The sequence below is a fragment of the Amblyomma mixtum genome, chromosome 2 (assembly GCF_055824585.1).
Source record: "Amblyomma mixtum isolate Tamu chromosome 2, ASM5582458v1, whole genome shotgun sequence".
NCBI classification, from domain to species: Eukaryota; Metazoa; Arthropoda; class Arachnida; order Ixodida; family Ixodidae; genus Amblyomma; species Amblyomma mixtum.
Window position 1 is genome coordinate 15427944 of NC_143013.1, and position 24323 is coordinate 15452266.

At 50.7% G+C, this 24323-nt stretch overlaps 1 protein-coding gene across 5 annotated transcripts in view; it reads left to right on the forward strand.

Annotated features, from left to right (window-relative positions):
- Window positions 1-24323, forward strand: part of Oatp30B (Organic anion transporting polypeptide 30B) — a 246754-nt gene that overhangs the window by 143684 nt on the left and 78747 nt on the right. For 4 of the 5 annotated variants that reach the window (XM_089570607.1, XM_089570611.1, XM_089570606.1 and 1 more), the window contains one exon: window positions 3889-3953. The exons of the other annotated variant lie outside the window; for it this stretch is intronic. The gene's annotated coding sequence lies outside the window, so the exon portion shown is untranslated. The remainder of the gene's footprint in view (window positions 1-3888; window positions 3954-24323) is intronic. 5 annotated transcript variants of the gene reach the window in all.

Sequence of the window (24323 nt, forward strand, 5' to 3'; positions counted from 1 at the left end):
CTTAATCTTTTGCCTGTTTTTTTCTCTCTTTCTCTCTCTCTCAAGTCAGTTGGTTCGATCTTCGTGAACAACTGATTTTCTGTGCGCGGAGAGCTTTCGCTTTCGACGCCGTCTGCTCGTGTCAGTTGTTCTAATACGGGTTACAGCTTACTCCTATTCTTAGCGTACCTGATATACGATGGCTCGGTGGTTAGGGCGCTCGGCTGCTGAGATGAAATTCCCGTGTTAGAACGTGGCCGCACCCGTGTGCTGTGCGATGTCAGTGCAGGTCAAAGATCCCCAGGTGGTATAAATTATTCTGGAGCCTTCCATCGACACCTCTTTCTCTCTTTCTTTCACTCCTACCTTCCTTCCTTCCCTGAAGGCGCGGTTGAGATGTCCACCGTGTTGTGAGACAGTTGCTGCTCCTTTATTTTCCTCAAAACCAATTCTTGAGCGCGAATTTTGTATCGATCAAGTTCTTAAACACTGAATTCTTGAAATGTGGCTTAAGCATTCGCCGAATAATAAACGCATTGAATCATAAAAAGAAAGGAAGCACCTCTGTCTGATAAGGATATCCGGGACAATATAACTCTTTTAAATACTGATATTTCTCTGTTTCTTGCTTATTGCATGATGTCGCGAAGTTGACGTTAGAAGCCTTGTCAATGTGTGTGGCTGAAGAGACGCTTGTTTTCGACAGCGCTTGTTGCACGCGATTGCCGCTACTTTGGCCACCACTTCTCTTGCAGGCAGTCCGAGACCACCAGGGTTTCAAATTCTTTCGCCTTTTCTGGCAGCCCCGACCGCCGTGCGCGCGCTCTCCGTAATACCTTCGCCGCTTGATGCAGCTCTTTGTCGGCTCAAGCATGCGCGTCTCGCGTGATGGCACGGAGGAAATTATACACGCGAACTATTATACGTCTTGTGCGAGACGGAATTACGTCACCGCGAGGAATTCCTATGCCTCTATACGTATACCTCGTTGCGTTTTTTTATTGCCTTGCATTTTCTGGCCTTGAACGGCGGTCTCATGGATGTACATGCTGACAAGGCGCACTGTCGCTGCGCTTCAAAGCAAAGCGCTGGTTTGCAGCGGACAGTTTTCTTCGTACTCAGCCTAGAAAAGTGGACGAGCTTGCTTATGCATGGCGAACTAAAGAACGAAGCGGGAAATTTCCTCAAAGGAAGCTCTTCATTCAGCCAATGGCGTCGACAGATTATCATGACGTCGTGGATAATCCGCGGTTAATCTCCTGACATGGGATTAACTACAGATAACAGCAACGCTATGAGAATCGGTTGATGCTATAGGCTGGAAGACTTCCTATGATGGCGCCGACCGATTCTGATGGCGTCACTGTTAATTCGTAGTTAATCACCGGTCAAGGGGATGAACCACGCATTAACTGCGGTGTCGTAATAATCTGTCGATGAGATTGGCTGGAGGGCTTCGTTTCTGCCGCTTCGTTCTTGAGTCGTATCCAACTGAACTGCACTTGAGTTTGGTATTGCGCGGCCGAGGGGATGCATTGCTTGTTGTGCATCAAGGTAAATTGGGCAGCAGCTGGCGGTTCTTACGTAACGGACTCGTGCCTACCCGACTTTTACGTCTAAGTGGCTCTACTTACGTGCAGGTGTTGGTCTAGTACCTAACAGCTGCAGCCTGCTGTCGCTTTATTTGCCGATCAGTAGGCCGCCGGAGAGACCCGGACCTGGGACGCGAAATAGTTTGTCTCTCTCTAGCAATCCACACGTCTTACGCCAACCCTGCATTCGCAGCCGAGCAATCACTGAAAAACTTAGGTTCTTTCGGAGCGGTTTGTTCATCCTTGTCTGGCTACCAGCAACTCGGTTTCGTCTTGGAGTGGAGCGTGTACGAAGCAGCAGCTGAAGGTCTGGAGCTCTGCGCGGCTGTGTCGTGCAGTGAGCGGCTCCGTTACGTCGGCGTTCAGCGGGTAGTACAGCATCTCGCCTTGGTCGGCAGACCTCACCCTATATAGCAGTGCACCGTATTCGTAGTCTTCTCTGTGCCGCCCTTTCTCGGGACCATGCGGGCGCTGCTTATCGTGTCGCAAGTCGGCTCTACAGCGCCTCTTTCTTGAGCACACGCGGGTACGAGACGTATATATACAATATTGATACGCGGTGGCAAGCCTAGGAAAAGGACGACATGATGACAGATGATAATATGGTTTAATGTGTGGGCCTAGCGCGAGCGCTCCGTCCCGCGCCACTGCCCTCTTCTTCATCTTCGTAACATGACCCGGGTCCTCCGAGCGATCGTCCCGATCGATTGCGTAAATTCTCGAAGATGAGGGGGTGATGGGCATGATCACAAAGGATAGAAGAAGATGAAAGGCTTGCCACCAAGATGAACGAGATGATCTGGTGAACGGTTGTCCCTGGAGCTTCAGGTCCAACGGTCGGTCGCCCACAGTCGAAGGTCAGGGGTTAAGACTCGCCGCACAGCTTGGGCGGGGGTGCCGTCTTGATTCGGGTCGTCGTCGGGTCATTCTTCGTCTGGTCTTGGTCGTCGTGTCTTGTGGTCGGGGCTGGGGACGGGGCTGGGGAAAGCGGCTGGTCGGTTCTGGTCAGTTCGGGCTCGGGTTGAGCCGGCGGCGGAGTCCAGGTCCCCTCGGCCAACGACGAAGGCGAGCAGAAGGCGGCGATGCTCCAGGGCCCGGGATGACGAGGAGGACCCCGCACCTCACACCAAATGATACGCGGTGGCAAGCCTAGGAAAAGGACGACATGATGACAGATGATAATATGGTTTAATGTGTGGGCCTAGCGCGAGCGCTCCGTCCCGCGCCACTGCCCTCTTCTTCATCTTCGTAACAATATTTATTGCCCGCGTAGCGTGTTGGCGTCGGCATGAAATTACAGTGTTGCCGATTGCCCATTCCGTGTGACGTCACTGGCGAGTCTCGAGAGAGCTGGGGGACTGCGCTTTGGGTTTCTTTTTTTTTTTTTTTTTGAAGGTGACGGTCGCATTTGCTAGAAACTTGTCGGAGATGGATGGGAGGCTCTAGGCCTCCAGAATGGGCCCACTTCATAGTGGCCGCTGGCCCACGCCAATAGTTGGAGACTCGTGCACATCTCGTCGTCGCGAACGCCATCAATTTCAGCCTAGTTTTCACAGAGTGTTGCGCATACAAATCTGGCAGTATCCTTCTAACAGCGCGCGGAAATAAATCCTATTTAGAAGGGAGCTGTTTTCTTTCTTTTCTTTTCATTTTTTAGCCAGTGAAGGCCACGATGCTTGGAGCCACCGTGTGCTTGCATTGCAAGCGCCAGGCGCGTGTGGCTGGTCGCTGCTTTCATTTCCTAAGAGGCGCGCACTGGCCTCTATGGCCGCCTCCTTATGAAAACTTCCAGGTGCAACTAAATATAACGTAAACATCTGGTCCCTTAGCCTAATTAAGCGTATCTGGTCTGGTGGTCGCGCGAAGTCGCACGAAACTGGATTTCAAGACAGGATGTCGCCCTGTCACTTCAACCTCGTACCACATCATTTCTCTGTGCTTTGTCTTTCTTTCCATTAGTTAATTATAATTAATTAACCCCATTTAAAATTCATTCACAGTACTGCCCTTTTTGCTTCTCTGGGGTTAAAGTATAAGAATGTCTTGGAATTATGGAGTGGTGCCAGTGGTGTAAGAAGTAATAAAATGCGGAGTACAAAACCCCCCCAATCTGCTCCATAGTCTCCCTTTATATGCTCTTCGTAGTCCACGTTTATATATGCATTTATATTCCTTGTATACGGCCTTTATATATGCCTTTATGTACCCGCCATAGTCCATGTCTCGCTGCCTTCACGCATGCGTGTAGTATATGTACTGCCGTCGCCTAGTCGATTCAGGCGTGCCGTCTTCAACGTCTTCTTCTCTTCTTGTGCAGGAAGCAACAGCGAAGCTCGGAGAGAGAGGTGGAAGAGCTACAGACGGACGCACACCGGATACACGGTGAGTCCGGCAACGACGCACTGGCTTCTTCCTGGAAATCGCCGCGCCGGGACCGTATTATCAACGTCGCGTGTGCGTTACGAGACGCCGGTGGTGGTGTGCTGTTCTTATCCTACAGTGCGTAGCGCGTAGAGGACACACACGTCGAGGCGTGCCGCCGGTGTACTGCCGGACAACGGCGTTGTTCAGTCTTTCTCTCTCTCTCTTCCGCTTGGTCGCGCACAGTGAGCGGCAGTGCGCCCTGCGGTGCGTTGCCCTTTTGTCGGTGGTCCGGTTGTCGGTGTGGCGCCGGTTTTTTCCGCGTGCGCCCGCCGGAGCTTGAAGTGGGGACGTCCCTGCCTGGTCTGGTGAATTCGCCTTAGCCTTCGTCTGTCCTCTTTTTTTTTTCTCATGATTAATTGCCGTTATATTCCCCTTTCAGCGTATTCCTGAACGTCTGCTCCGACGTCGAGTATTCTAATTCCCTTCCTGTTCTTTTTATCTCACCGGCGTTCTACGCTTTTGTTTTACTTTTGCAGCTTTCAGCGACGAAATTTCCCACTTGGGAGCATACACGCACGGTCGAACCCCGTTATAACGAAATAATGGATATAACGAAGGAGTAGCGATTCCACTTGTAAGCTCGGTCAACGCGGGTTATAACGAAGCTATGGCTATAATGAAGTAATCGGTGGGCCCCGTCAACTTTGTTATAGCGAGGTTGAGAAAAAAAAAAGGTGGCGCTGTAGCGTACGTTAAATGCTAGCTGAGGCAATCGCAACGACCTCATTTCCTGGGACGCAGTTTCTTTCCTGGGACGCAGTTTTGTTTCATGGCGTGAAAGGTTTTTGCTCGCATTCTTCAAGTTCGTGATTTTGCTGCGCCTGAGTGATTCTCAGGGAAATTATTCGGGGCTAGAATCGCCGCCACGTGAGCCGTTTGTTTCGACAGGCTTAGTTCGAAGCACGCGAGAGGTCCAGATCCGTGCGCCTGACGCAAGGTTGTTCTTAATTGCTTCCGTATCGCCACGAGACCGCGTGACTGTGGGTAGGGCTTGCGTGTGAGTTGGATTTCGAAAGCCTATACGCCGAGGAACCATCGAGTTTTTCGCGTGACGAACGTCGCTGTGTGTTACACACGGAAGTGAGTGAAGAAACACGTTGTGAACAACATTATCAACACCGGCAACTGCACGGCATATTTCGACTTCGCCAATTTCCCGCGGTGTGCGCCCTGCATGAAGCGAACACGCACGTGTTCATTTCGGTTTGGTTTCGTTTATGGATTATGGGGGTTGAACGTCCCAAAGCGACTCCGGCTATGAGGGACACCGTAGTGAAGGGCTCCGGGAATTTCGACCACCTGTGGTTCTTTAACGTGCTCTGACTTCGCACAGCACACGGGCCCCTAGAATTTCCCCTGCACCGAAATTCGACCACCGCGGTCGGGATCGAACCAGCGCCTTTGGGTCAGCAGCCGAGCGCCATAACCAATGAGCCACCGCGGCGGGTTAACACGTGTTCATTTCGAAAATATGGATTATCTTTGGTGCATGAATCCATGTTCGAAAAGATATGGATCGCGGCGTCTGCATTTGAAATGAACTGCCCGCATGTAGCTCTATAGCACGTCACAAAAGGTGTCACGTTAACTATATATAGGTGTCACGTTATACTACACCTTTTGTTATTCTTGTTTCGTGATGAATTTCAGGCAAGTGAAATTTCAAGCTTCAGAGTAGCTTTGTGGGCCGCAAAATCGTATTGCATCGTCGAGCCGCGAACTGGTTGGCATAGCACGGTTGGTCAGCTTCTAGTTTTTCCGGGAAAATCTTGGTCCTCGGGTCCGGTCTGCCATTCCGCATTAGTCGCGAGCAGAGCGCCTCAGACGGTGAGTCATATGGGGCAGAAAGACGGCGCTGTTTTTACGCGATCGTTTGTGGGTCACGTACTAGAGTGCACTAGTCTCTGCGAAGCGGGCACTCTATAGCACTGCAGCTCGTACAGTGCACTCTCTGCGAAATTGCAACATTGCCCGCTCATCCCGTTTCCTTTCCGAATGCGGACTTCCCCGAAGCCGGGTTCACTAATGCCTTTCGTTCTTTCTCTAATGCATATCTTCAAGAAACGAAGTGACTCATTCTTTGCGAGGAGAGACAAACTCCTGATCGCAGCGTCACATCTTCCTGCTATTCGCCCTCGACGTTTGCCCGTAGATTTGAATGAGTTAGCGTTCGCCTCGCAATTCTCTCCTTGGGTACATCCGTCCTTGCCGTGCTCGCGCCTCACTGCGGCGCTTCTTACCCGGTTATCGCACGCTTTCTTCGCGTCCCGTCCTTCGCTCCAATCTCGAAGAAGGAAGGCACTGAAGAGAGCAACAGTAAAAAAAGAAAGGAGACTCGAGAGAAGAAAGAAATCTTACGAAACGCAACCCCACTTGTGTTGGCCGTCCGTCGACCTTTCCGCGCGGGATTTCCCCGCGCTTCTGCTGCTCGAACCTTCCTTCTTCACAGCTTTTGCCGCGGGATCGGCGGGACCGCTTTCATGCCAGTGGTGGTCAGCGGACGTTTTATTGTGTTCTCGTTTTCGCGCTCTCTATTGCGAACGCACTTGTTCGTTCGTGTTAGCCGTGCTTTCTCCACTCTCTCCCTGCACACTGGTTGAACTGCGCTCCTGATATTATGCTTTTTCGTCTGGGCTAACAGACCGAAGCTATCGGTCACGATGTCCTCGAAGGAGAGGGCGTCTCTTGCAGAGACGCCCTGTACGCAGAGCTCTATAGGCTGGGGGCGTTCCATCAGCTTTGCGAAGTGTCTGAGTAAAAAGCAGTGGGGGGGGGGGGGGGGGGGGGGCTGTGCACTGGCTTCTACCGGCAAATGAAGAAAAAAAGACTAGAGGTGGACTGAGGTAGTAGTTTGGCCATGGAGATCACTCCCTTCTCTCTCTTTTTCCCTTAGAAATGCGCGTGGAGCTGCGCAGCCATTTTGCGACCGCTCCGTCAGCCCTGGCTAACGAGTTGGAAGCACCGGTACTGGCGCGCATATATACAAAAGCTCTTCTCTTTGGCGGCCGTCCTTTACGGCCGACCTCGCATAGGACGCATCGTTGTACACGCACAAGTTTGGCTTTGGCAGCGCTAAAGAAGAACTGGTTTTCTGTGATGCTTTTTCAAATCTTTTTTTTCCCTCTTTCTCTCGTAGTTCGTTTCGCAGATGCACCTCCGCGGTGTGAGGTCCGTCCTCGTCAAAAGCCTCGCAGAGAACGAGGGTCACTCTTTCTTTGTTAGGTCTATCTGCCGAAGAGGAGGGGGTTTGTTGTTTTCCTGCCTTTTTTCCGGTTTCTGTCGGGAATGCTGTTGGCGTATGCATAACAGCCACCGCGGCGACCCGTTTCACGTTTTGTTTCTCTTTTGTATTTTTGTTTGTTTTTGTTTTTTGCGCGCGCGCGCATCTTCATGCCGGTTCGGCCTTCGCTCCTCTCTCACGTGCGAGTTACGAGTTGGTACCGCTTTTTCTTTTCCTTTGTTTTTTTTTTCTTCCTCTCTTCAACACTACAAGCTGCGCCATGGCATTCCGCGCAATCCCGGCCGGTTGTTGGGTCGGTGCTATTTTTCGTTTGCGCCGCTGACGAAACCTTGTCAGCCGACGGAGGTGAAAATAGAGACGATTGGGAAGGGGACGACGCTTCGCGGTCGGAGAATGTGCACAGCCTGCTGATTTTTAACCCTAACTCCCAGAAAACTTTCTTTGTTATCTTTTTATTATTATTATTATTCGCATGGTTGGAAAGGAGGCTCGGTTTAGCTGTATAGGCGTCCCTGTCAGGCCGCGAGCAACCGCCTCTCCTTTTGGTGGCAACGTAATAAAAGACTAGAGGATACTCCGCCTACGCTGTCTGCTGGCATGGCGGGGGACGCAATAATAACCGCGCAGTGATTGATGGCGTGCAAGTGGCAAACGAAGTTCGCGCTGATGACGGACGGTTTGGAACGAAGTCGCCGGTACGCAGACAACTCGTTGGTCGCTACGCGAGGACTGCTTCTCCACTGACGACTGCATTACCGCGTCGAGTTCTTTCTGCTCCATTTGCTTGCTATGCGAGCTGACAAAAAAGAAAGACGAAGAAAAAGGTGAAACAGCAGAAAGATAGGACGTAACAACGCCCCGGTTCGCCTCTTTTTGCTCGGCCTTCGCGTTTTTTCTTTTGTTTTTTGTTTACTGGAAACGCGTCTCAGTTTGCTTTGCGAGCAGCTGGGCAAGACATATGTGGGGAAACCTAAGGCAAAGTGCGCGTGTGCTGGAATTCGGTTTCCGTGGAAACCGGCGCGCATTCGGAACTGCGTCGCCGAGAGTGCTCGGGATTTCGTGCAGAAGCGCAGCTGCTGTCGTTGGCGCCGCGCGCTAACTCATACGTATAGTGCGAATGGGCGCCTGCCCCGCCGCAACGTTAACCTCTTCTCCAAAACACGTACGCGGCTGTCTGGATGGAACTCGCGGTGCGCTGGGTTGACTCGCCGTATTATTATGTAGTGCATTGCACGGCGTCTGATTTCTTCTGGGAAGCGTTTGTTCCGGGTACTATACCCCCCCTCGTACTTCCCGCGCCCTCTCTACCTCGGCGACTTCTGAAGTTCGGAGAACGCGTCTAATGGCCGGAAAGCGTGCTCGGAGAAAACTTGAGTTCGAGATAGTAAAACACGTGGAGGTGATTCCGGTCATACAGGAATCAAGAGGGGTTGCCTGCCGGAGCCGCTGAGCAGACGTTGGAGTGAAGGGGGGTTTGACCTCTTATTATGTTTTGCTCTCGTTGTTTTCACTTTTTTTCATTATTCACTTCACACCTCTATTTGAGATGCATGCATTTCTTAGACACACCGATAGAGAAAGAAAGAAAGACAGATAGATAGATTAACTGGTAGAATTAAGCTAACCGGTTTGTCACCCTACAGTGGAGGAAAGGACATTTAATAGGGAAAGATAAAGAAAATCAAGTGAATAGTTTCCCTTACAGATAGAAATCAGGTGTAAAAAATGGGGGAAGGGGGGGGGGTGGCAATAACCTGAAATAATGGCGCTATCTTCTCCCTCGTCACCTTCATACCCGGCAATAAAAAAAAAGGATAAAAGGGAGTGGGGGGGTGGGGCTCGCGGTGGAGGTAGGCAAAGAAGTCCGACTGCGCCGATTTCGTAAGGCGGTCCATTTTGCATTGTTTCGCGCGGCTCTTGCATTATAATAATCCTTGCGCAACGCGCCACAAGCGTTTCCCGCGTGTAGCCGGCCGTCCGCCCGCCGCGCCGTTTTCGCAGTCGTCTCGTGCTCGCGCGGTTTATTTTTCTTGACGCTCTACTTCCGAGACGTCGACTTCCTAGCTGCCTGCCTGCGTGTGTACGTGGGGCGAGTGTTGCCACAGCCGATTCGCGCGCACAGCAACAACGTCACGAGATTCGCCCATTGTCTTCGCCGTACAGCTGCCGCTGCTGGCTGGAGGCGCCGCAGTGTAATATGACGCAAGATTTTGGCGTACACGTACGAGCGTACAGGAAGCCTGCTTGGATAGGTTTTCTGATGTATGCGCCCCTTCTTATTGTTCGCGATATTGCTGTGAGGCGTTCGGTTCCTGCCCTTTGACGGAAGCGCTTCCGCGTCTCGATCCGTCCGCCCACTTCGTTGGAATCGGGCGGGGCTCGTTTTGATACCTCGGTTTTTCTTTCACGGCATTTCCTGCCGTCTCCTTTCTTTCTTATTCTCCTGATCAATGTCCTGGCAAGACCAGCAACTTGCGCTCCCTCTCCGCCGTTGCCTCTACGGGTGACGTCATCATCTTCGCCATCGTAGTCAGATGCAACTTAAGATTGCAGCGGCTTTTCCCCGTCAAAGGATCCCCTTCCAGCCAATGGCGTCGGCCGATTCTCACGGCCGTGCTAGTGTGACAAAGCAGGGACTGGTAGACCAAAATGGGATAGTCCTCTGCCCTCTATGGTCACGCTATAGCAGGGTCATGAGAATCGCCCGACGCCATTGGCTTAATGGGGTTAGTTTGATGGGGAAAAGCCGCTGCGTTCTTGAGTTGTATCCGACTGTATGGCTTCGTGTGCGACGAGCAGTCGCATTCGGTATTCTTGCTTTGTCTTGTTTCGCTGCCGCCACCAACGTCGCTTTTGTGACGGGTAATCGAGTATGTCGCTTCGTACAATCTAAATACGAATGCGGCTGTGTGGGAGTAAAAAGGGAGTAGGTTCCCTTTAGGGCACTCCCTTTTATAAGAGGGGATGCGTTGGGCTCAACAGAACGCAGGCATAGTTTCGAACAGAGCAACGGGAACAGCGTCCCTTGAAGTCACTCGTAATTCGCTTTCTTTGTTCACGTGTCCCCATGCAGCCGTGCCTCTCAGGAGGGCGCTGCGCTCGCTTTATAATCACGCCACACATTTTATAACACTGAAAAGTTCCGCTTAATGAAAAAAAGTGAAATAAAACCACGCCTTCAGATTGCCGCGATACGCCCATGACTGAGCACGCCCGGTCTGGAGCGCGCACATCTGTTCCAAGCCAGCCGTGGACCGGGCAGTGATGGTTCGTATAGGCGACCGTAGCCTTAAGAACAAGGCGAGAACATTCTTGAAGAATCACAAAAGTGCGGATAGATTCGAAATATGGAGAGCTTTATTTTCGTGGTTCAATGTCTAATACTTTTTTTCGCGAGCTGAGGCTTCAAACCTCGAGGGCTCATTGACAGGCCCATCCCCGGAATGTGGTCTCTACTAAGGCAAAGTGATCCGGCCGCCTGCTTTTAAAGGCCCTTAAAATGTACTGTGCGCATGCCGATTTTGTCGGTTCGGAAGACTGCATGCAGTTGTGTGGTAGTTCGTCAACTGATCGGAAGGTCGCAAGATCGAATCCTGGCCGCAGCGACCGCTTTCCATGAATGCGAAATGCAAAGAAGCAGGTGTGCTGTTCGATGGGTCGAAATTAGTGAGCAGGTTTCCACTGCGTCGTCCATCGATCGTTGCCCGCGTACAGATTCTTTATATATACCACGTATGCTACCACCCCGTTGTGGAACGCCTCCGCAAGGCTTCTGATTCTTATCTGTGTATAAAAGACGTTTCTGTAAATGGGTGCCCGCACAGAGGCTGAATAGGCGGCGCATCGCCGCGGCTGCGGCGTTTAGCGGTCAAGAGGAAAAATGAAAACAGGGTTAAGGACGTACGTTGCGGCCTGGACGAGCGAAACTATTTCGGGGCTTCTCCCCAGCTGGGCTGAGGCGGTGCAAACACCTCGTTCCTCTGAAAGCGGCGCGGACTCAAAAGCGTCGGCGCGGGCACGGCTGGGAGGCTTTGCGGCCGACTCGATCTCGAAGCAGCCGGTCTGTGTCCAAACAGGCCCGCTGGCCTGGGTGCCGGAAGAAGAGCTATTCGGCGCATATATCTTCGCCTGTGTGCGTGCGTGTGTGTGTGTGCTCGGCGAAGGATCAGTTGCGTCCGGTTTGCTTCGAGAGTACATTCATTCGTCCTTGCTTGTTTTCTTTGTGGGTGTTTGCATGTGTGTAGAACTTTGTTTCTTTTTTTTAATATTGAAAGACGAAGCTAAAGACGGAATAGGAGAGGCTTCCTTATATTAGGACTTGCAGCGAATTCGGCGGTGGTCACACTGGCGTGTCGGGACAGGCGCTGTCGAATGTCAGTTGTGTATGCAGAGAAAGCGGCACTCCTGCACGACTCGAAGCGATTGCCGCGTTTCCTGGTGTCTGCTGTGTCAGCCAGTTTATAACGATCGCGGCATGTTTTATCCCAGCCATCGAGGTCAACATTTTAGTTGCTGAGCCCTCAGGTAAAAGGACGTTTCAGTTTCGTGCACCGCTCAATTTCTGTTTTTAACTCGTTTTTGTTTTTGCGTGTGGCGATGTAGAGTCCATCTAGTAGCACCACGGTGGTTGGAAGCTCCGAAGAAGTCTGAGGGAAATTACTCCTCGTCATTCGTGATTCGAAGGGTCGCGTCCTGTAGCTCCGCTGTGTGATCTGTGGCCCATATAAGCAAATCCAATAGCCTGGAAACATGTGAACGTAATGGTACCGGCTTTTATATATCGCATTTTAAAGGAGTACAGACCTAAGTTTTGGGTGCGTGTTTTCTTGTTTGCAATGGAGCATAAGGCATTATTATACATGGATTTCACTTCACTTCACTTTATTGCCTTAAAGACCCCACTTTGGGGGTATTACATAAGGGGTGGGAGTACAAATATAGGTTGAATATGATTCCTTACATGATATTTATGAAATGCATATTTAAATTGTTCACAAAACTTGATTGGCAGGTGATGGCATTAACGTCGTGGGGAAGGCCATTCCAGTCTTTAGCAGTGCGAAGAAAAAAGGATGCGGAAAAAGTGACGGTGCGGGCGCGTTGGCATGACACTTGCAGTGGATGGCCGGTGCGATGAGATATGCGTGCGAGCGGGCGGTGTGATGTAGGGTGGTTGTCCGAGGGAACTGTAAAAAAACTTATGAAACAGACTAAGAGAAGTAATGCGACCACGTGGTGTTTTCTTACAACCCCTAAATAATTTATAATTTCATTTCTTTGTGGTGCTGTTTCGGTTTCAACAGCCGACCGATGACTGCTACGGCAAATTGTTGTTATAGGTCACGTGAGGCATGAAAAAAACTGCATAATAATCGGTGCTTCTGTATACGTTGACATTCCGGCTCTTGAGGAAGGCTGGCTTCAGCATGCACCTTAGTGGATTAAAACAATGGGGTAGCGATTCTACCGCAGTTTTTGCATGTCTCACGTGACATTTAACGACACTTTGACGTCACAGCCATCGTTCGGCTGTTGAAACCGAAACAGCATGACAGAAAAATTCGATTATGAATTATTTAGGGGTCGTAGGCGAATACCACATGGTGGTTCATGCATAGTAGTGTCTTCCGCATCGCGTTAGAGAATAAAACATGCCACCAGAATTAGGTGTATGTACTCCTTTAAACGATTAACTGCATAAATATATTCAGTCCTTGAGAAAATATGTCGTCCTCATATCGCAGAACGCAGCACTGTGGTGTACAGGACTTATTTCCTCTGGCGGATTAAACTTTACAGCATCTTGCAATATACAGGTAGTATATTGACGGCTCGAATACGGCATGCACGTTCAAGCGATCGGCAGCATGGCATGCTTCAGATTCATCTCAAACGCTGCTTATAGTCGTTTTCTGATGCTCTTTATTGTTGCATGTGTACGAACGGTGAACTTTGCACTTACATTAGGTGAATGAGGAACGTATACGACAGCGGGTTAATCGGGCACGCCTCGAAAGAGAGCTTAGTGTGTGTCGGGAATCGCTTTTCTCGAGACGTGTGTTTCCATTTTCATTAATTTCGTATACGCATGGTACCAAGTCGTAACACCAATCCCGGCAGATCACTTCAGAATTATCTTATATTTGTCTCCTCAACAACAGGTGGTTGGAAAGGTTTTTGCTGACACAGAAATAAGTGTCATACTTTCCTGGGTCGATCTCGAAAAAAAAAAAAAAAACATGGTTGCCGAACTTTTCCGAACACCGTTATGTCCCCCGCTGTAGCAGCTGCTGTCGACACTCTGCGCGACATTTTACGTAAACACCAGCGACGCCTTAAGCAAATTTACCCTTCGTTATGGCAAGCCTTCCGTTTAAGCAACACCAGCCTTGGAAAGGTCCCGTGCTAAGCGCAGCTTGCGTCACAGCGCCTGCTCTCTTCTTCATTCGCGCTCGCCGTGACGCAGAATGTGTTATCGTTTCTATAGGAACGGAAGCATGAGGTTGGGCGAGTGGGTGGTGGGCTTATAACGCAGTGTTGACGGTACTTCGTGTCTCCATTCAAGCCGGGCCTGATTTCCGTAAGCTGTCCGCATGCCCGTCAGAGTAATCTGTTGCAGAGCTTTTTCTTCCTTTAGTCGTCATGCCTCGCAGCCTCTTTTTGGGGCTTAGCCTGCAGGCTTTGGCGCAGCCGATGGTCTGTGAAGGTATAGCCCTTGGTAACAGTGTTATGCAAGTCTTTTCGTCACAGTTAGCGCTCCTGAGCAGTTGATTTCGCCACCGCAGATGGCGCCGCAATGCGTATCTTCGAATTTCGAGCCACTTCGATGAATGAACCGATTTCGATGAATGGAGATGGGGCAGATAGGGAGCACGCCCTATGCATATGTAACGCCGCCATTAGCTCCCCCTTTTTCGCACATTCTCATCGTTCGGACTCAGCGGGTCCGTGGCGGAGCATGCGCTTCTTTTCTGGTTTGGTCTGGTTTATGGAGTTTAACGTCCCATGGCGACTCAGGCCATGAGGGACGCCGTAGTGAAGGGCTCCGGAAATTTCGACCACCTGGGGTTCTTTAGCGTGCACTGACATCGCACAGTATACGGGCCTCTAGCATTTCGCCTCCATCGAAATTCGACCGCCGCGGCCGGGATCGAACCAGCGTCTTTCGGGTCAGCAGCCGGGCACCGCGGCGGCGCCTCTTTTCTCGAGGTTGGTATTGGCACGGGAAATATCTTACAGGCGATCGAGCGGCCGTGGTATTGGCCTCGAATAAAACTGTTTTCCTTCTTCTCGGGAAGAACTACACGAACTGCTCAAAATAATTGCAACAACTGTCTTCTTCACAGTAAAGCTGCTACAGATACAGGAGGCCTGCTGAAAGATAAAATCATGCAAGAGCTAACCGTATATAACGGGAAAGCAGCCAAAGATCTATCTGGCCATAATGTGATGTTTTTTTGCCATGAATGGAGCAGTTCAGAACTTTGCGCTATATTTACATTGCGCGCCCGCGTATATACGCGTAGTTTTATCCTCCTAGGCATTCGGAAACAATCATAGTTAGCTAAATTTAATTATGCTGTAATTATCTTTATGTCAGTGAGTCTCCCAGTGGTTTACATTTCTGCGATTAAGAAAAGACATTAGTGATGGAAGCCAGGAATTTCATAACTTTTTTCCGAAGTTTTATACGCCTGCGTAATTGCAGGATTAACCGTGCTGTTGCCCACACTGTACTTGGCCAGTGGGCGGGGGAGACTCTGAGTTAGGAGGAGTTTGCTCCACTCGTTAATTACCGGCGTCAGCTCGGGCTTCCGTGGGGCTGCGCCGTTTTATTTAAGTTTCAATGGACCTACGCTCTCGTATAGGAACACACGTGTGGTTATTTTCGAGCGGCGGAATAAGTTATGTTGCGACACCTATATATATAGGCCTATGCCAAAGCTGCTCGTTTTCTGGCGTTTCTGTCCCCCCCCCCCCCCCCCCCCCCCTTTTATGCGAAGCATATTGCTAGAGTTACCACTCACGCCGTCGCCGTGGGACCCCCACGTGACACCGTGACGTCACACCACGTGACATCGGATGAGAGAGCCGGCCTCCACCTCGCGCCGTCGCCGTGGGACCCCTAGCCGTCACACCCGCGCATTTCGAACGCGCGTTCACACTCGGTGTAGGTGAAACGCTCGCTGCACCGGGCAGGCAGACGCGGCTTCCGTGGCAATCCAGGCGCTCACCCAACGCGCGTCTCGGGGTTAGTCGGCGTTCCGCTGTAGCCATGCCGTTGTCTTCCCCCACGACGAAGGCTTCTAGTGGTTGTATTAAAATGACCAAGTATGCAACCAAGGAAAGCCATGTATTACCAAGCCTAGCCACCAATATGCTTCGCATTCCCCAGGCTTAGCCAAGCTGAGCCTCAGCAATTTTTTTTTTCTTTTTTTGCTTGCGTTCGTAGCCAGTTGAGCCGGTGTTGCGTGCCTTCCGGTTCACCTTCCGCTTTTGTAAGCCAGCGCAGTTAAAGCGTTCGGAAAGGGGGAGAGTGTGTGGGTTAATTAGAAGCACTTTCTTTCTTTCTTTCTTTCTTTCTTTCTTTCTTTCTTTCTTTCTTTCTTTCTTTCTTTCTTTCTTTCTTTCTTTCTTTCTTTCTTTCCTTCTTTCTTTCTTTGTGTGTGTTAGAGAAGTTATGCCACTATTAAGGCAAGGGCACTTACTGCAAAATCAAGTCAAAAAGTAAAAAGCAAAGGACAACTTTCTTACTCGCGAACTAATCGCTCACTCACGTGTATAGTGATACCGCTCGGTTTCTTCGTAGCTGGATAAAGCAAAGCGAAGGTTTGTTTATTTCTTTTTTGTTCACCTCCCGTTCACCCTTTCGTGCAAAGCTTCTACTTCTAACCTCGGTCGCCGGGCATCCATCTTCACTGTCGGCAAGCGCACCCATGGTACCGTTCGTACGTGCGCCCAGGAAAAGATGCCCGTAAACACGCCCGCCCTCTTCTCTGCCTATCCACTATACTGCCTCTCTGTCCATCTCCCTCGTTCTCGACCCCACATGACTGCCTTTATCGCGTGGTGGTAAACATCCCCGATCAATGCAGGAGGGGCAGAACCTGTATATCGATCGGCACATGCATATAGCTGGCCGTCCAACAGGAGAGTTGTGCGCGCGCGCAAATTCCCGATAAATTTTTTTTCCTCTTGACAGGAAGAAAGCGATGAGAGGGTGTGACGTATGCACGCACACACGCAAGCGCACGCGCATGGAATCGTTACAACCGGGCATGCGCCTCAGTGTATAAGCGTTCATTTTTAAGGCGAAAGCCTTTAATGGCTTTAATGGCTGTCGTCCGTTAGCAGAGGTAGCAGAGGGTGTGACACCTTTGGCAGCGTGCTAACTCGGCAACTAAAAAAGATAGGAGAAAACGAATGGTTGCTTCAGATAGAGGAGGAAAAAATGAACCTAAAAGCCAAGTTTGACAGTAGAATAACTAGTTAATTATAGTAAAAAATGTCAAAACTGCGTCGAAATAACGCAGACGTCGGTATAGCCACGGGAACGTTATGACGTCACATCCTCCGGAAGTCGTCACGGCATAGTGAAAATTGTCACAGAACGGGCGGAAGACGCCGGATTTGTGTCAAATTAAATGGAAAATGTGTAATTAAGCTTAATTAACACTTAAGATCCCCGAAAGATGTGTAATTTGGGTATCGATATAGCCACGGGAACAGTGGGATGTCACATCCACCGGAAGTCGTCACGGCATAGTGTCCTCGGCTTTCGCCTCTCAACACTTTAGTTGCCAAAGTGTCCTCGCAATTTTTTTTTTTACTCAGTCTTCCTTTTCCCGAAACCGTTAGTCTTATCGTTCGAAGGTGCGAAGCAATCGCTCGCACGTCACCATCATCATCATTTGTCCATCGTCGATCATCAGCTTTCATCGTCATCTTCAGTCCGCGATGCAATGGGCGTCTCGGTGGCATGAGCTGGAATGCGCGGGATATAGTCGGAATCCGTCACAGGGCGTTGCCTGTCGCTTCGCTGATGGCTCGCGCGCGAGCCGCGAACCGGTCGCCTCCCCAGTTCCGAGATATAAACGCGTTTGTTTCTTCGCGCGGGAATATTTATTAGATGCAAGACGAGGCACGATGCGGCGTATAGAGTGGTGCTTACGCGAATGCTATATATGGCGCAGTTCTATAGTTTCTCCGAATCGCGACGGATCCTAATGCGCACTGCGTGTTCGACGTAATGCAGCGCTTTCACTCTCCCAGGTAATCTCCGTTATTTTCTCTTCATAAAAAACAACGCCGAGGTGGAGCGAGCGCTTGCGACAGGAATATATGTCGATGATGTTTTCGGAACGTACAATACCGGACAAATTGCTAAAACGGACGCTTTCGAGCGAGATGTGTGCCGGGAGGCCTCCTTCTCTGCTAAGCCCCCTTTTAAACAACAATAATTTGTTGATTCTTCATTTTTGCTCCTTTCGAATCTGCAAATTGCGGAGAACGGAGCGGGCCTCGAAATGAATTTTGATGTTTGTTTGCTTTTTTTTTTCATTGCCCTTTTAAGGTATATGTGTGCATTTGGCTCACATTAACTCGACAGATATGCATTTGGCTTGCGATGTCTTTGATGTTAGTCGCGCTGCAAAGTTTTGTGAATTTAACACGCTTTGTCGAAGCTAAAAGCGAAACTGCAACGCGTCTTTTTGTTTCCGGTGCGCTCGATATATTGAAGTAAAGCGAGTGAGTATAAATGCTGCTTGGCTTTCAGAATTGCGTAACATACGAGCAACTGAAAGTGCATCCGGGAGTGACCGGAATGAAAGAAGCGTGCTTGAACGAAATGTACAATCTTGCAAACAAATCAGAATTAATTACTGTTTAAGCAGGACGATGACGTAAGCACTGAGGTAAAGAAAAGAAAACCATGGATATACTTGGGAGAATTATCAGCATTGGCATCTGCTGCCTTCTGAACGGCGGTTTTCGAGATGCCGATCTGGAGTAAGATAAGCGTACATTGAATCCCCGATTTTTCTCTGCAACAATCGAACCGCATTTCTGCGTCTGGTCGTCGTTGCCTTCCTGGTTGGAGAACAGCTCAACGTTTCCACAACCTTCGTACCCCTTCTCGTTCTGCCTCGACCCGTTCGTTCTTTGTTGATTATGCACTTTCTTCTCGGCCGCATATCGCCGATCTCGTTTATGCCGCCGACCTCGCGGGTATACCCCGTGGCACGGGCGTATAGGCATGAAATATGAGACGGAAGCGCGGCCCGAGCACTTTCGCTGCGCCGACTCCGAGCATTACGTTCAATCGGCGCTCGGCTCGCGCGGAGACGGGCCGCCGTTTAATACCCCTTCCCCTCTGCTTTCTTTCTTTCTTTATTTATTTTTCGCCTTTCTTTATCCCCCCCCCCTCCCCTGCAGCTTGAGTGAATCGCCGCCTAAACATGCTTCTTTCAGCCACCTTTCTTTCTTTCTTTCTTTCTTTCTTTCTTTCTTTCTTTCTTTCTTTCTTTCTTTCTTTCTCCTTTGGTCCCTTGTGCGGCGTCCATATACTGTGGACGTTGCACCGAACGCCGTGGCGTTACCGTGAGTTGAAAGGAAATCCTCGCTCTTTTCTAAAGAAAGCGAAGGCCGCTGAGGGAATCCATCCGATCGACGTCGGACGCAACAGCAAAACTTGCCCATTCAGTTCTTTCTTTTCACCTCTTTTTCTGCTTCTCTGCTTCTCTTCCTTTTTTTTTTTTTAACTGCTGTTTCGAAGTATAAAAGCGACCGAGTTTTTCGCATAGAGCGGGGGGAGAGGAGTACCTGTTCTCGCTTCGGCGAGCGCGGCTTCGGCCGCTTCTTTTTGAGCAGCGTCCGCTCCGGCGGACGCAGTTGTTGCTGCGACGCGCGTCTTTTCTTTCCTTTTTCTCTTTCCTCTGATCTTTTAACTCTCCTCTATCTGCACGTGGCAGCGGTGGTGGCTTGGCTCGAGCCAGTAGCAGGCCCGTGCAATTTCCTCTTCATCCTTCTCTCAGTCACAACAACAACAACAGCATAGCGCAGTGAGCGAGAAGGCGCCGTGCGAGCCTCCACGCATGCGCGTCGAGCGTTTGAAACGTTCTGTACACTCGCATTGCACGGCTTTCCACTGAGGGCGCGCTTTTGAACATCGCGGTCGTTTCGAGTTAGACGCCCCTGCCGCTGCTGTCGTTTAGACTCGAGATGTTGCAACCTCCGCTCCACGAGAGTGTCTCCTCTCGGCTTCCGTTCTGCTGGCTTCTCTTTTGGCGTGCCTGCTTGTTTGTCCACATCGCAAGGGGTCTTCTGGGTTCGCTGACCCCGAAGGACTAAGCGCCTAGCGACGCAAGTGCTAAGTATAGTCGTCCTTGCATACAAAATCTATGGACGATGTCCGGCTAAAACGAATTGCGAGGGGCGCAGTTCGAGACCAGCTTAATGAAGAGAAACAGAAACGAGGTTCGCTTTCACTTTCGAAGTCGTAATTGACCAAGCTAAGGCATTTAAGCTCCCTGGAATAAACTGCTTTTCACTTTGCTGTTGGCGTTTCGTTTGGCTACGATGATCACGTACGCACCGAATGAGTGGCGCAAACCTCACTCTGAATCGCCCTATTGTGTATCGTGTCTCGTATACCTATAGCTCCCATATCAGAATGCGGAGGTCCGTTCTAGTTTATAGCCTGCCAATACGGGACACCGCTAATCACCTGTGAACTGAAACCTCCAGCAGTTCTCGTGTGAAACCGATTCGCGTTATCGGAGTGAGCTCGCGTAATCACGCGGAGACGATTACGCTTGAATGTATACTTGCATACTCTATAGCTGGGCGCGCCAGCTGTGTGCGCTTTTGTTGCGGTCGTCTGCTGGTGCTTGGGAAACGTGAAAATGTATGCATGGAGGGCCATCGTCGGCGCCTCGTTGTGTGGGCGCGCTGCAGACCACGCCTTCGATTCCCCGTGAAAGCGAATGTGTATACGGAGTGTCGATCGAGCATCGCACGCAGTGTGGAAGACTTCCGCGAGCCGGTCGAACTTGTAAATACGGCGCGAATGTCTGCCGCCCGGCGATCGAGCTTTTCGGATGTATTGAGGTCAGGGCGGAATGATTATTCATCACGCACAGCTGGTGTAACTAGCCGTGTGTAACGCGTTCGTCGTTTTTCATCGTGTGCGCGAGAATGTACTGGCGCTGCATTTGTGAGCGCAGGTGTGGGTCGGAGCTCAACGGAAAGTTGTGTGGCTATAGGAAGGCGGGGCGAGTTAAGTAATGATGCCTTGTAGAATGAGTGAAAAACAAGGAAACAAACTGGGTTTTAGGGGTCGTCGACACGAAGCATAAGCAAGGGGGCAGGCTCGCACTAAACAAGGAGGAGGAACGATAAATTTTGATTGTTGCTTTAATGAAAATTATTTACCCATCGGTCACGAATTATATTTCAGGCAAAAAAATTGACAGACTACTGCGATAGTCGGTAACTCGGAATCTGTGCACAGCTTTTGACACGCTACCTGCCACTGCTAGCAGGTGCCGTGTTGTGCTGCTAGCCATTCTTCGGGACCTTCCCGTGGTAGGTGGCGCCTCGCTCTGCTAATACCTGCCATGGTTGTCAGGTGGAGTGTTACGCCGACGTCGACTACGACTCTGAATCCTCGAACGGGCGCCTAGGAGCTGCGCCCTAAAAATGACTACACTGCCAACTCCTCATTCATCAACAACAAAAAAAGCGTTCCTTTTTCCATGGTGTCAGTGGCTGTGGGCTTCCTTTGTATGAGAGCCATGGCGTCCATATAGACGACGACGCGTGAAAGGAAAATTCGCTAATTTCGTTGTGCATTTGAGACGGGCTGCCTCTAATGGCATACTGCTGTCGCAGGGTGGTTAGCTAATGAGCTCCACCAAACCCAGATTTGAGACCGCGGTTCGGTGGGTCCGAATGCAGTTAGCGTACGAGTCACGCATGTTGTCGCCAGCAGAGATCTGCCGTCGCGTGCGTATAGCAATATATATATATATATATATATATATATATATATATATATATATATATATATATATATATATATAGCATTTTCCCTCTATCGGAACTACACGGCTTACAGATTAAACGCGTGCCAAACTGAACAAGACAAACTGCGTTATTCCGAATGACTGCAGCGCACTATATCCCCTTTTCGCTTTCGAGTCCGTAAAGGCCGGTTCACATGCAAGCGACTGAGCGATTGAGCGACGCGTCGCAGCGAAAATTTCCAACTTGTTGAAACCTCGCCGCTCGTCGCAGCGACGACTCAAAACAGGTTTTTCCGCCGCGGCGACAGGATTCGCTAGCATTTTCGCTGTCATGTGAAACAGGCTTAATGCGGGCTTCCCACGCTCGAAGCGCGTTAGCTCTGGCTTCATTCTTTTGTTCTTGATTTTTTTCTTATGCCGAGGTGCTCGCAAACCGACCAAAACGTACACGTATCTGGACCGTTTTTTTTTTTTTTTGCACTACGCCGTGGCGGCGGGCTCTTTTAAGGCTTAACTGCGTCCTCCGCTCGCGGCTCGGGGCGGGAGAGAGGGGTGCGATCTTTGCACCCGGCAACACGGAAGCGTCCTGGCGGGACGCTTGGGCAAATCGAGAGAATCCCGTTAAGGCTCGAAGAAGCGACGGTTCCGCGACCCCGGGACCTTTCTTATGTGCGCCGCCGCGGCCGCTCCGTCTGCTTGACTCGGGCAAAAAGAAAAAAAAAAAAACAACCCAGGAAGCAAAATGATTCCTACTTTTTTTTTTTTCTTCTCGCCCGACGAAACGCTTCTGCGTCGCGTGTCTGCGTTTGCAGTTACGCATGCCTCGTTCAAATAGGATCCGCGAACCGGGACTTAAAAAGCCCGGCGTGTCGTCTGCACGCTGTTGAGCCGCTTCCGCGCACAAGCGTTCGCGTTATAATTCGCTCGGCAAACTACAAGAAGCCGGCTTGCGAGCGATGCCAGTCGGGCGTCTGGCGGCGTCTAATTGTTCTCTCGTCCGCATCGCTATCTGCGAGCTTCCGCCGTCTGGTTTTCGTGCGCTGCTCGGCTTTTCGCGGAGAAAGTGATTTCGTCCCGACTAATGACGCTGCTTGTGAGGCTGACCTACGCGCTTTGAGCGCTGTGTGCGCATCGAGTTCGCGCTTCCGGGTGTGTATATCGCGCTGCCGGTCGAGAACTCGTCGCTTTGTTTTTCGTCTCTAGATAGTAAGATAAAACTTTTAAAAAAGACAGCAGTTGCTAACACTGGACCACGCTCCGCGGAAGAATTTCCAATGCAGTTAAAATGATAACCTTCCAATTGCAGTCAAGTAGTCGTGAAAGTATTCTGTCGCTCTCGTACCCGTTTTCAACGCGCGAGCTTTCTCCAGCTTTCTCCCAGGTGAAAGAAACCCAAAGAGCGGGTTTAGCTGGGGAACTTTGAGGTGTGGCTCTCGTATAAAAAACGCCATAGCAACCACTTGTGGACGACGTATGGTAACTTGCTGGTCCTCAGCTCAGATTGCGGTACATAACTCGTGCCGTACATAATTCACAAGCGGTCTCTTGCCAGACACGAAACACTTATGCACAACAGATGCACCCACTGCCAAGAGCACTGTAGAGAAGATCTGCAACATCTTATTTGGACTTGCCCATCTTTCCCGCTAGGGAGACACGAAATTCCGCACACACCACATGACGACATGGTCACCACATATAGCACACCGTGCGGAGAGTAGAAAGAAGGAAATAACGCTTGCGCGCTTGTTTGGTGGACACCTTTCTCAAAGCATAATTGGTTGGCGTTGGTCTTGAAATTTTGTTACCTTTAAATAATGAATCTTCTGCATGTCATGCAAGGCTCGTCTGTGATCTTCGAGGGAGGCCCTCGTCAAGGGCTCCAGATTGCGCCGACACGTCGAGGTGGTTCGGCTGCCAAGCCCAAAGTCGCGGGTTCGATACTGTCCTTTGAAGCTACTGTCCGCTGTAGGTGGCATGCTAAGACGCACGCCGAGGTCTTAAGTGGCATTTTTCTCGTTGCCTGCAATACTCCTCTGGCCGTAAAATTCAGTGAAGAAATCAGTACACCAATTATTCAATAACTCTGAATTTCTTCCGACGTCGCGGGTTTCCCTAAAGGCCGGGATATATGAGACGTTTTTTTCGACGACATTCGCGCGGCAGAAAACGTCGTGGTGGTGGTGGTGGTGAAAAACATTTATAGTGCAATAAATATTTACAGACAGGTGATTGGGGTAGGCCCTATTGGCGCTTTCCCCTAACAATACTAGGTGGAGCCCCTATTCCGGGGCCCCATTGGCAAGCAACGGCGCCCGCGTCCGGTGAACCAAGGCCTTTTGGGTCTTTAGGTCCTGACAGCCGAGCAGGGCCGCCTCCCAGTCCTCTCTGGTGGGGTTGGGGGGCGGCGGCGCGACGTACGGCTGGAGATACAAGGAGCGTTGAAGCGGCGGCGCGCCGCCGCGTATCCCTCGACGCGAAAGCAAATGTGATCAACAAGTGGCAAACACCACTGTGCAAGGAGGTCTGCGAGAACAGCGACGCTGACCATTCTGTTAAAATCAGGAAAGGTTCACTTCGACACCACTGTACAAATTTTAGCACGCGCTTAAGTATCTATAAAGATTTGCGTGCTCGAATGCATGCCGTCGCGTACCTTTGGACGCCCGCTCAGCCGCGGACACCAGCGGCTGCGGTTGTCTTCGACACATTCGCTTCAGGGAGGGAGCGCAGGCATTCCGATCCAAGGTTAGGCCGCGTTCTCGAAAAAAAAGCGACATTTCAAGTCTGATGAAGCGTTTATTTTCACGACAATAACATTTCCGTGCCAAATACACTGCGTAGCTCGACGGCCATGGCGGCCATGTTGGCGGCGGCAGGCCGAGGACCGGAAGAGCGGGCTTGCTGCGCTGCTATTGGCTCGCTTCAGCTGCCGCTTCCGGTCTCACCGGACGCCGCGCGTCAAAATCTAGCCGGTCCTGATCGGCGGCGGCGGGCGTTTATTTAAGCATGAAATGCTTTTAGCCCCCGTTGTCGGTATTGTGGTGACGTCACGCCTAG